At 53.2% G+C, this 12,500-nt stretch overlaps 1 non-coding gene and 1 pseudogene across 1 annotated transcript; both read left to right on the forward strand.

The window, feature by feature from the left end:
• Positions 1-11,141: 11,141 nt before the first annotated feature.
• Positions 11,142-11,296, forward strand: LOC126318011 (5.8S ribosomal RNA). Its single transcript, XR_007557100.1, has one exon. It is a non-coding gene; the product is annotated as a 5.8S ribosomal RNA (ribosomal RNA).
• A 188-nt stretch (positions 11,297-11,484) lies between these two features.
• LOC126317964 (large subunit ribosomal RNA) overlaps positions 11,485-12,500 on the forward strand; it is a 4,791-nt pseudogene continuing 3,775 nt past the window's right edge.

Here is a 12,500-nt window from a genome sequence, read left to right on the forward strand (position 1 = left end):
CTTAACCTAACTCAAGTTGTCCCTTAACCTAACTCAAGTTGTCCCTTAACCTAACTCAAGTTGTCCCTTAACCTAACTCAAGTTGTCCCTTAACCTAACTCAAGTTGTCCCTTAACCTAACTCAAGTTGTCCCTTAACCTAACTCAAGTTGTCCCTTAACCTAACTCAAGTTGTCCCTTAACCTAACTCAATTTGTCCCTTAACCTAACTCAATTTGTCCCTTAACCTAACTCAATTTGTCCCTTAACCTAACTCAATTTGTCCCTTAACCTAACTCAATTTGTCCCTTAACCTAACCCACGTTGTCCCTTAACCTAACTCAATTTGTCCCTTAACCTAACTCACGTTGTCCCTTAACCTAACCCACGTTGTCCCTTAACCTAACCCACGTTGTCCCTTAACCTAACCCACGTTGTCCCTTAACCTAACCCACGTTGTCCCTTAACCTAACCCACGTTGTCCCTTAACCTAACCCACGTTGTCCCTTAACCTAACCCACGTTGTCCCTTAACCTAACCCACGTTGTCCCTTAACCTAACCCACGTTGTCCCTTAACCTAACCCACGTTGTCCCTTAACCTAACCCACGTTGTCCCTTAACCTAACCCACGTTGTCCCTTAACCTAACCCACGTTGTCCCTTAACCTAACCCACGTTGTCCCTTAACCTAACCCACGTTGTCCCTTAACCTAACCCACGTTGTCCCTTAACCTAACCCACGTTGTCCCTTTGCCTAACATAGTTCACTGCTCGGAATCTCTGGTGTCGTTGTTATCCTCATGTAGATGTCTTGCGAGTGTTGCTTACTTTCCACATATTCCCGCTATCCACTGTCAATTGTACTGCAATAGGACTATATCGCCGCCCCCCCCCCCCTCTGTCCCCCTCTTTGTGTCTCTGTCCTCTCAAGCTGGTCGGTCTGGCGTTTGAGTGTTAAATGAGCCTCGCAGCTGTTCAGTTGCATTCAGATGTCGACGCCCTCAGTGTACGTCGTGGTATGGTCTGTGTCCATTGTCCGCTGATGTCGTACGCGTAACCCACACGCTGTACCGATCATCGGTCGTTACGTACAGAGTGAAGTAGTGTGATACGTGTGACCGTACGCTGGCTGTGCCCAACGGTGTCGAATCTCAATTTCCATATGTTGTGCTCGATGCTACTTGTCTCGTCTCCCAATAACAGCTAGGTTGCACTGTGGTACGCCGTAGAGGCGTGTGGGAGGAACGTACGAACGCATTGTATGTCACCCTGGGTTGCTGGGGGTGGTGGTGCGGTGAGTCAGGTCAGGTCAGGTCAGGTCAGGTCAGGTCAGCGTGAGCCGTCTGATGTAGTGACGCGTGTATTCCGACTTTGTCGTATTGCCTCACACAAAGTGCTACCCTGGTGGACCGCGTTCCATATCTGGGACATGCCGCAGATGCCGGTTGACAGTGGATCGCGGAAGGGACATCGCATACGTGCGCGGGCCACCTTCCACGTGTTCTCTTCTGCACATGTCGCAGTGTGTATGTGGTCTGATGTAGCGTGTCGTGACACATGACATCCTGGCATGCAAGAATTGTTGAATTCGCAAATGTAGGTGGACATCTACGTTTACTGCCCAAGATACGCAAATGAACTGGAAATCCGTTGTTGAGCGGTTGTTCACGCTGGAGGTGAATCTGTGATGGCGACGATCGGTACAGCTATTAACCGGTTGTTTCAGCGGTACCCGCCACATCCACACACGTGACTAGGTCCATGTGGGTATGAAGCGATACGCGGCGGTGGCTTGGTGGGACTGTTCCCGGCCGGTGAAGGGGGGCCGCCCGGCGTGTTGGCCGCGCGCTGCGTGGGCGCACGCGCAACAGGCGGCTGGTGGGGGGCGCCGAGTGGCAGGAGCGCCAGCCGACGGGCCCGGCAGGCGGTGCAGCTACGCTGCGGCGCACCCTGCACGCGGCGCCTGGCGGCCAAAGTTGGTTCAGCCGAGCCCGGTGCGAAGCGCGGTGGACATCTGCAGTGTGCTGGTCTGATTGAGGACTGTGTGCGTTGAGGATGCGCCGCCGCCTGGCACTCGGCGCCGCGACGCCGTCTGCTGCTCGGTCGCCCCAGCGGTTCTCGCAGGTGGTTTGTATCGCAGTTGTGCGGACGTGTTGGCGCGTGCGCTGTGCTGGGAGAGTTCGCTTCTGCACCCAAGTGGGGCTTTGCCCTTGTGTGGCGCTGGCGTTGGAGCTGCCGGTCACCATAGGTGGCGCGTGTTGTCTCCCGCCGGCAATGCCACGACAGCACGCTCCCGGGCCTCTGTCGGCAGCGGCAAGCTCAGTTGGGAGCAAGGGTGTTCGCACTAAAACCGTCTACTCGCCTAACTCCGGGCGATTGCGCCTCTCTCGAAACCGACCAAGTACCTAGGACGGCGCTGCGCGCCGCCGGGACCTGAGAGGGTTTCGAGGTGTATCGTGCAGGGGAGCTCGGCCTCCTCCTGTTTGCAGAATAATTGAGCGGACGCTTGCGTGTTCGCGCGGGCCCCCGGGACACACTCCCGGGCGGCCGGCTGCTCAGCTCTAGTTGACGCAGCTCCCTGGTTGATCCTGCCAGTAGTCATATGCTTGTCTCAAAGATTAAGCCATGCATGTCTCAGTACAAGCCGCATTAAGGTGAAACCGCGAATGGCTCATTAAATCAGTTATGGTTCCTTAGATCGTACCCACGTTACTTGGATAACTGTGGTAATTCTAGAGCTAATACATGCAAACAGAGTCCCGAGTCTGGCGTGAGGTCGGTCGCTCGACGGCGCGTTCGGCGCGGGCCCGCCCGTAGCCGGCGCGCCGTAAGGCACGGAGGCTCGCACTGGGGCGTATCGCTTCCAGACGGGCGTGCCGCGGCAGTCCTCACAGGGGAAGTGACGCGTCTCTTACAGCCTCTCCTTCCCAAGTGGCTCTTTCCGCCTTCCCGTGGTGCCAGACGTTAAGCTTGGCTTTTTGCCTTGCGACAAAAGGGAGAGCTGCGACCCAACCCGATGCGAAAGCGAAGGGTGCATGGCACAGGGGGAGCTGTGTCGAGGGACCATACATCAGTCCCTTCTTTTCGCAGGGCACAGAACAACAGGTGCTCTGCATGCCGGCGATCTCGTTTGTCGACGTGGGATCGCGGCGCGTGTCGGCAAGGGTGCTTCGCCGCGCCCCTGGGTATCCGGGGCGTGTTCTGCCAAACCCAGGTGGTGGTAACATCGCCTGGGCCAGGTTAGATGGGTCCAGACCGCCGAACGCCTGGGGGACCGGCCCGCCACCTGAGTAGGAGTGGGTCCCTGGCCGAGAGGTGGAAACTCGGGCAAGTAGGCGGCGAAGGGCGAGAGGTGCATCCGCCTCTCCGGAGTGCGGGGTGCAGTTGCCGGGGTGCGTCGCGTGAAATCGCCGATGACGAAGTCACCGAGGGGGACCAGTGCGCTGGAAACGGCGCGCTGAACCCAGCAGCTCTGGAGTGCTCTTGACCTAGGGGCGAGGTCGGTGAGCGAGCTGCAGAAGTCCCCCCCCATGCCAGAGGAGCCGGTCCGGGGCAAGAGACGGGCTCCCACCCCTTTTTTATCACTCGTCATCATGGCTACACCAGAAACGAGTGATTCGAGTGCGCCAACGCGAGCTTCCGTGATGTCTGAACCCGCTCCTCAGGACGAGTCGGGACAGGCAACTGAGGAAAACGTTCTACAAAGACACACGAGAATATCATTGCTCCTCGAGCAACATATTAAAAATGGTAAAATTAGTCAAGCGGCTCTGACTATAATCAAAAATGAACTGGCGGCGTGGGCTATCGCAAACGCCAAGCTTGAGGGCCGAGTGGAAGAACTGACAAAAGAAAATGAGAGACTAAGGAAACAACCCGGAAAGACCTGGGCGGCGGTGGTCGCACAAGCGCCACCAAAACCGCAGACTACAAAGGATACCATTGCAAAAGTTACTAAAAGATCTGACACAACGGTATTCCTAAGAACCCTACCAGGTCAAGACACTAGCGTTAAAAGAATACAGGAATTGCTTACGACAACTATCAATCCAGCTAAAGACAAAATTAAAATAAATAAGGTAAAACCCAGCAGAAACTCTGTCATTGTTGAAGTAGCTTCAGAAGAAGACAAAGAGAAACTGTTGAATAATGCAAAACTAAACTCGGTGGTCAAATGCGAGCCACCGAGGAAAAGAAACCCATTGGTCATCTTGTATGATGTACCAACAGTCATGACGAATGAAGAACTGCAAAAATCTATAAAGGCTCAGAATTTTGATGATATGACAGAAGAAGAATTTAAAGCAAACTTCAATTTGAGATTCAAAACCGGGCCTCGGGACCGTGATGTGGTCCATCACGTTGCCGAGGTCTCCGCTCACATGTGGAAAAGAATTACAGCAATGGGCAGACTATATGTCGGCTTTCACGCCATTAACACACGCGACTTTCTGGTCGTACCGCGTTGCCACAATTGTGGAGATCTCGACCACGTTTTGAGGCACTGTACCAGGGGGTCGGCCTGCTCGAAATGTGGCGAGGATGGCCACGTCAGGAAGGACTGTAGGGCGGCGGCGGTTTGTATCCCCTGCAAGAGACGGGGTAAAAAGCCCTGTGGTACCACGGGACGTAGCTGCCCCACCTACAGACTTCTGGAACAAAGGCTTATTTCAAGAATAGACTATGGCTGATCAAACCAAAGCCAACAGGATGCCCAAAAGGAAATCCCCTAGCAAAAGGAGGAGGGATGCCCTGAGGGCGAGTGCTTTCAAGCTTTTCTTGAGGTTGCACATGGGCACCACAACCAGAACCGTAGATAAAAGCACTCAAACCGACTCTACCACTACGGATAGAGGGACACAAACGAGGCCTCTGGCAGTCACGCTCCCCTCCTCCCCAAGCAGGGAAACAAGGCCGACAAAAGACCTACGGCAACGGCATCCTGTACCAGAGACGGTGGCAGTCTCAGCAGAATTAAATATAACAACAAAACAACCAGTTCAAGAAAATAAAATAACTAGTTCAAGTGAACCAGATGCAATAAAAGATCCTGTAGTGAGACTGCCACCTGTCGATCCAGTCAGAGTCTATCCAAACCTGGAACTCACCATGCAACTGGCGAGGCTGGAGCAGCCGACTACCCTGACCACTGCCTTGAGACATGTGGTTCGGGTGGGACATGAATATGGACAGAGAGTCACCTTCTCGGTAATGGAGGCTGTGGACAGAATTCAACTCAAGTCAGTGAATCTCCCCACTGACTTCGGAGCCCTGCGTGACCTACTAAAGAAAGTCTTTGACAGACGTGGAGAAAAATTCGACCTGAATGAAATTTATCGACAAGCTGTTCTGGCAAATGGACGTATCACATTCGACTGGAACAAAACATGGCCTCATGACAGGATTCACACATACACTCCATAGACAACTACATGACGGAAATCACCATTGGCCAACTAAACACCCATAACAGCAGACTTGTCATGCAGGAGTTGCGAAGGGAAGTGGAGGAGAGGAGACTGGATGTGGTCTGCCTGCAGGAGCCGTACTCCCTAAACGGGAAGATTGCTTTCACAGCTGCGACCTGGCAAGTCGTCTGCAGAGGTGAAGACCCAAAAGCGGCAATTATTATCACTAACAAACTGATAAGGGCTACAGTTCTAACGCAGTTCACAACCAGCCACTGCAACGTCGTGGAGCTACAATCTCCAGCAGGAGCTATTATTATGATCAACACATACTTTCAATATGGTGATGATATTGAAAGACACCTAGCTCATCTCACCACAGCTATCACGGCGTTGCGGGGGCGGAAAACATTTGTGACTGCCGATATGAATGCCAAATCCCCCTTATGGTACAGCGGCACCAGGGATCCCAATGGAGAGAAGGCAGAAGAAGCCATCATGGCCTTGCAGCTTGTAGTGGCTAACAAGCCAGGCAACCCTCCGACCTATGCGGCGGGAGGGGGCCAAGGCACAAACATCGACGTGACCCTGGCTACGCCAAACGCAGCATACCTAATCCAGCAATGGAAAGTAGTTGAGAATGCCACTACAAGTGACCACAATCTTATTACTTTCAACATAGGAGATGGCGAGAGCCGCTGGGCCATGGGGTGGGAAATACAATACAATTACAATAGAGCCGACTGGGAGAGACTTGCTGGGGAGTGCGACATTCCTCCGATATCAGAAGGTGACGACCACAGACACTTTGACGTTGACAACAGAGCCGAAGAACTGGTCTCAGTAATAACTCGAGCAGTCAAGGCAGCCGTACCTACTAGGAGGAGGGCCATGGCGGCCTCTCCATCACCATGGTCTGCTGAACTAGAGGAGATGCGCCGGTCGGTCAGAAGGCTCAGGAGGCACTACCAGCGCAGTGTCGTCTGGCAAGAAAGACAAAGATGGCTGCAGCTTTACCGGGAAGCCAAAGATAACTTCCAAAAACAGCTACGGGAAGTTAGAACAAAAAGTTGGGAACACTTTGTTCTGAACCAACTAGCATTAGACCCATGGGGAGTTCCCTACAGGCTTGTCCGGGAAAAGATCCGTTCTCCGATGGAGCTTTCAACCGTCAGGCATGGGGACCGGATGACGGGGTCGTGGCAGGAAACTGCTGAGGTCCTTCTCCACTCCCTGTTGCCTGATGATACAGCGGATGAGACAGATGAACAACGGCAGCTGCGGGAGAATAACAACAATGCGTATGAAAATGATATGGCAGTCTACCCATTCTCAGAAGAAGAGGTAGCTGGCCACATAAATTCCCTGAAGAGAGGAAAAGCTCCTGGGCCAGACGGTATTGTGGCGGAAGTGGTGCAATTCCTGGCCCCCCAGATAGTCGCCCCTCTAACTCATTTATATAACGAATGCCTCAAGCAGAAAAAGTTCCCTCGAATATGGAAGAGGGCAAACGTGGTAATTATAAAGAAAGGGGCTGACAAAGACCCAGCAGAAACCAAATCTTATAGACCTATCTGCCTGCTTGATCTGCTTGGGAAGATTCTGGAGAGACTTCTGGCTGATAGACTGGCGGCACACCGAGTGCTGTGCGGAATGAGCAACAGGCAGTTTGGCTTCAGGTCTGGACGATCGGCATCTGATGCAATCGCCCTGGCGGCCGAGGTCTGCGGCTCTACCCCGTACAAGTACGTTGTTGGCATCATGGTGGATATAAGTGGCGCCTTCGACAACCTGTGGTGGCCTTCGCTCTTCTCCTGCTTAAGGGAGAAGGAGTGTCCAGGGCCGCTATATGGCTGTCTGAGGAGCTATTGTGAAGATCGGGAGGTCTGGCTATCATCTGCTAGCACAAGAGTAAGGAAAACTATCACCAAGGGATGTCCCCAGGGTTCCGTACTGGGTCCGCTGTTCTGGGACATCCACATGGAACCCTTACTAGATACATTACAACAAAGCGACGAAGTGCTGGAGGTGATAGCCTACGCAGATGATCTCCTCCTACTGGTCGGCGGCCGTAGCCGAGAGGACATAGAGCCTAAGATCGAGAGAGCAATAAACACACTCCAACTGTGGTGCCGCAAGACAAAAATGACAATTTCACCGGCCAAGTCTACCTATCTTCTTCTAAAGGGACAATTAGCTCGTAACCCAACTGTTAGGATAGATGGATCACCAGTTCTCCGGCGACGTGAGACACGCTATCTAGGTATCATCATTGATGAAAGGTGGACTTTCAGTAGACACATTGAAACCGTAACTCAAAGAGCTTTACAGGTACTCAACAACCTCATCTCCATTGGGCATAAGCGGTTTCATCTTCCACCACATCTCATCAAACTCTATCATAACAGTATACTAACATCCATAGTGGGTTACGGATCCGGAGTCTGGGCACACAGGCTCACGAGGGTGGTGCCCGCCATGACAGTGAGGAGAGTGCAGAGAAATATGATCCTGAGATCAGTGGGGGCATACAGAACCACACCGGGAGGAGCCCTGTTAGTTATTATGGGGCTTTGCCCCCTGGATATCAAAATTCGGGAGCAGGCCGCTTGGTACTGGACTAAAAAGGGGAATTTGGAAAAAACCGAGGAAATTCTGGGCAGCAGGACAGAAAATAAAGTAGAAATTAGGAAAAAAGGGGAGCTGCTATGGCAACTTTCGTGGGAAACCGAAGAAACAGGGCGTCGTACCTTTGAGCTCCTACCAGATGTTAGGGAAAGGATGGAAATGTCACATTTCGATCCATCCCGGGGACTCATCCACTTCCTCACTGGGCATGGACCGTACTCGACATATCTATGTCGATTTGGTAAAAAGGCGACACCTGCGTGTGACTGTGGTGTTCCGGAGGGTACTCCTGACCATGTGGTCTACGAGTGCCCCCTTTTCAATGATGTGGCCTCAGTACTGCGGGACCAACTACCACATAACGACACCTTTAGACTAATCAGACATCGCGACACTTTCGACATCATAAACAAACTGGCTAACGCGGTATCTCAGAAAGTCCTAAAGGACTACCTGAAAGACCTATAGTAGCACAAAAAGAGATAACCCAGGACACAGATAGAGTATGATACCCTACTCCCAAACCGCCTGGGCGCGGAAAGGCCGACTTCCTCAGTCTGAATCCGCCGCGCCACAGGATTCTGGGGGGGTGGGGTGCAGCCTTACCAAACCAGACAACGCACCTGACTTGACATTAGGATAAGTTAGTTGTAGGACTTAGTTTTTAGATTTTATTATTAGTAACCTGCAGCGATCACCATCTCGGCCTGCCCAGTGTCAGGGGCACGCTCATTGGGGTTAGCTCAATGAGCAAGGCTCTACAGTAGGTTTATATAAATTAGCTGACACAACTGTAACGCTGTAGGATTAGTAACTAGTCTAAAGATTAAATGTTTGTAGTAGACTAACAATAATGTTGCCCATTGCTTACTGTTCACTTATATACTAACTAGTTACTACATAGAACTTAGAATTAGCTGCTAATTACCCTTGTATAACTAACTTGGCCCACTAATCAAATAAGGCAGTGGGCTAGATGTAAAATTAACATTGTTTATGGAAATAAAGAAAATTTTTTTTTTTTAAAAAAAAAAAAAAAAAAAAAAAAAACAGAGTCCCGACCAGAGATGGAAGGGACGCTTTTATTAGATCAAAACCAATCGGATTGGCTTGTCTGGTCCGTTTGCCTTGGTGACTCTGAATAACTTTGGGCTGATCGCACGGTCCTCGTACCGGCGACACATCTTTCAAATGTCTGCCTTATCAACTGTCGATGGTAGGTTCTGCGCCTACCATGGTTGTAACGGGTAACGGGGAATCAGGGTTCGATTCCGGAGAGGGAGCCTGAGAAACGGCTACCACATCCAAGGAAGGCAGCAGGCGCGCAAATTACCCACTCCCGGCACGGGGAGGTAGTGACGAAAAATAACGATACGGGACTCATCCGAGGCCCCGTAATCGGAATGAGTACACTTTAAATCCTTTAACGAGTATCTATTGGAGGGCAAGTCTGGTGCCAGCAGCCGCGGTAATTCCAGCTCCAATAGCGTATATTAAAGTTGTTGCGGTTAAAAAGCTCGTAGTTGGATTTGTGTCCCACGCTGTTGGTTCACCGCCCGTCGGTGTTTAACTGGCATGTATCGTGGGACGTCCTGCCGGTGGGGCGAGCCGAAGGGGTGCTTTCGCGTCCCGAGGCGGACCCCGTTTAAATCCTACCAGGGTGCTCTTTGTTGAGTGTCTCGGTGGGCCGGCACGTTTACTTTGAACAAATTAGAGTGCTTAAAGCAGGCAAGCCCGCCTGAATACTGTGTGCATGGAATAATGGAATAGGACCTCGGTTCTATTTTGTTGGTTTTCGGAACCCGAGGTAATGATTAATAGGGACAGGCGGGGGCATTCGTATTGCGACGTTAGAGGTGAAATTCTTGGATCGTCGCAAGACGAACAGAAGCGAAAGCATTTGCCAAGTATGTTTTCATTAATCAAGAACGAAAGTTAGAGGTTCGAAGGCGATCAGATACCGCCCTAGTTCTAACCATAAACGATGCCAGCCAGCGATCCGCCGCAGTTCCTCCGATGACTCGGCGGGCAGCCTCCGGGAAACCAAAGCTTTTGGGTTCCGGGGGAAGTATGGTTGCAAAGCTGAAACTTAAAGGAATTGACGGAAGGGCACCACCAGGAGTGGAGCCTGCGGCTTAATTTGTCTCAACACGGGAAACCTCACCAGGCCCGGACACCGGAAGGATTGACAGATTGATAGCTCTTTCTTGATTCGGTGGGTGGTGGTGCATGGCCGTTCTTAGTTGGTGGAGCGATTTGTCTGGTTAATTCCGATAACGAACGAGACTCTAGCCTGCTAACTAGTCGCGTGACATCCTTCGTGCTGTCAGCGATTACTTTTCTTCTTAGAGGGACAGGCGGCTTCTAGCCGCACGAGATTGAGCAATAACAGGTCTGTGATGCCCTTAGATGTTCTGGGCCGCACGCGCGCTACACTGAAGGAATCAGCGTGTCTTCCTAGGCCGAAAGGTCGGGGTAACCCGCTGAACCTCCTTCGTGCTAGGGATTGGGGCTTGCAATTGTTCCCCATGAACGAGGAATTCCCAGTAAGCGCGAGTCATAAGCTCGCGTTGATTACGTCCCTGCCCTTTGTACACACCGCCCGTCGCTACTACCGATTGAATGATTTAGTGAGGTCTTCGGACTGGTACGCGGCATCGACTCTGTCGTTGCCGATGCTACCGGAAAGATGACCAAACTTGATCATTTAGAGGAAGTAAAAGTCGTAACAAGGTTTCCGTAGGTGAACCTGCGGAAGGATCATTACCGACTAGACTGCATGTCTTTCGATGTGCGTGTCGTGTCGCGCAACACGCTACCTGTACGGCAGTGGCCGTGCGCCGCGTGCGGAACCACGCGTGCCTCTCAAAACTAGCGGAAGTGTTGTTGTTGTGTGGTACGAGCGCTGAAGCTCTGGAGCGGCTGGCCTGCGGTACCTGGCGCCTGGCGCCGGTTTTGAATGACGTTCGCCCGAGTGCCTGTCCGCTCCGGTGTGGAGCCGTACGACGCCCATCGGCTGTGAGGCCGTTGGACACAAAAAAATAGTGGAACAGGGGCCGTCAGACGCCTCAGTCCCGCAAATGCTACTGTCTTGAAAGAGACAGTGGGAGACTGAAAAGGAAAAGATCACCCAGGACGGTGGATCACTCGGCTCGTGGGTCGATGAAGAACGCAGCAAATTGCGCGTCGACATGTGAACTGCAGGACACATGAACATCGACGTTTCGAACGCACATTGCGGTCCATGGATTCCGTTCCCGGGCCACGTCTGGCTGAGGGTCGGCTACGTATACTGAAGCGCGCGGCGTTTGTCCCGCTTCGGAGACGTGGGAGTGTCGTGGTCGCCTGTGTGGCCGGCCGCGTCTCCTTAAACGTGCGATGCGCGCCCGTCGCCTGGCGGTTCGCATACCGGTACTTTCTCGGTAGCGTGCACAGCCGGCTGGCGGTGTGGCGTGCGACACCTCGTACAACGACCTCAGAGCAGGCGAGACTACCCGCTGAATTTAAGCATATTACTAAGCGGAGGAAAAGAAACTAACAAGGATTCCCCCAGTAGCGGCGAGCGAACAGGGAAGAGTCCAGCACCGAACCCCGCAGGCTGCCGCCTGTCGTGGCATGTGGTGTTTGGGAGGGTCCACTACCCCGACGCCTCGCGCCGAGCCCAAGTCCAACTTGAATGAGGCCACGGCCCGTAGAGGGTGCCAGGCCCGTAGCGGCCGGTGCGAGCGTCGGCGGGACCTCTCCTTCGAGTCGGGTTGCTTGAGAGTGCAGCTCCAAGTGGGTGGTAAACTCCATCTGAGACTAAATATGACCACGAGACCGATAGCGAACAAGTACCGTGAGGGAAAGTTGAAAAGAACTTTGAAGAGAGAGTTCAAAAGTACGTGAAACCGTTCTGGGGTAAACGTGAGAAGTCCGAAAGGTCGAACGGGTGAGATTCACGCCCATCCGGCCACTGGCCCCCGCCCTCGGCAGATGGGGCCGGCCGCCCGCGCGGAGCAATCCGCGGCGGGGTCGTGTCCGGTTGCCTTTCCACTCGCCGCGGGGTGGGGCCGTTCCGGTGTGCGGTGGGCCGCACTTCTCCCCTAGTAGGACGTCGCGACCCGCTGGGTGCCGGCCTACGGCCCGGGTGCGCAGCCTGTCCTTCCGCGGGCCTCGGTTCGCGTCTGTTGGGCAGAGCCCCGGTGTCCTGGCTGGCTGCTCGGCGGTATATCTGGAGGAGTCGATTCGCCCCTTTGGGCGCTCGGGCTCCCGGCAAGCGCGCGCGGTTCTTCCCGGATGACGGACCTACCTGGCCCGGCCCCGGACCCGCGCCGCTGTTGGCTCGGGATGCTCTCGGGCGGAATAATCGCTCCCGTCAGCGGCGCTTCAGCTTTGGACAATTTCACGACCCGTCTTGAAACACGGACCAAGGAGTCTAACATGTGCGCGAGTCATTGGGCTGTACGAAACCTAAAGGCGTAATGAAAGTGAAGGTCTCGCCTTG

This window comes from Schistocerca gregaria, unplaced genomic scaffold (genome assembly GCF_023897955.1).
Source record: "Schistocerca gregaria isolate iqSchGreg1 unplaced genomic scaffold, iqSchGreg1.2 ptg000649l, whole genome shotgun sequence".
Taxonomy (NCBI): Eukaryota; Metazoa; Arthropoda; class Insecta; order Orthoptera; family Acrididae; genus Schistocerca; species Schistocerca gregaria.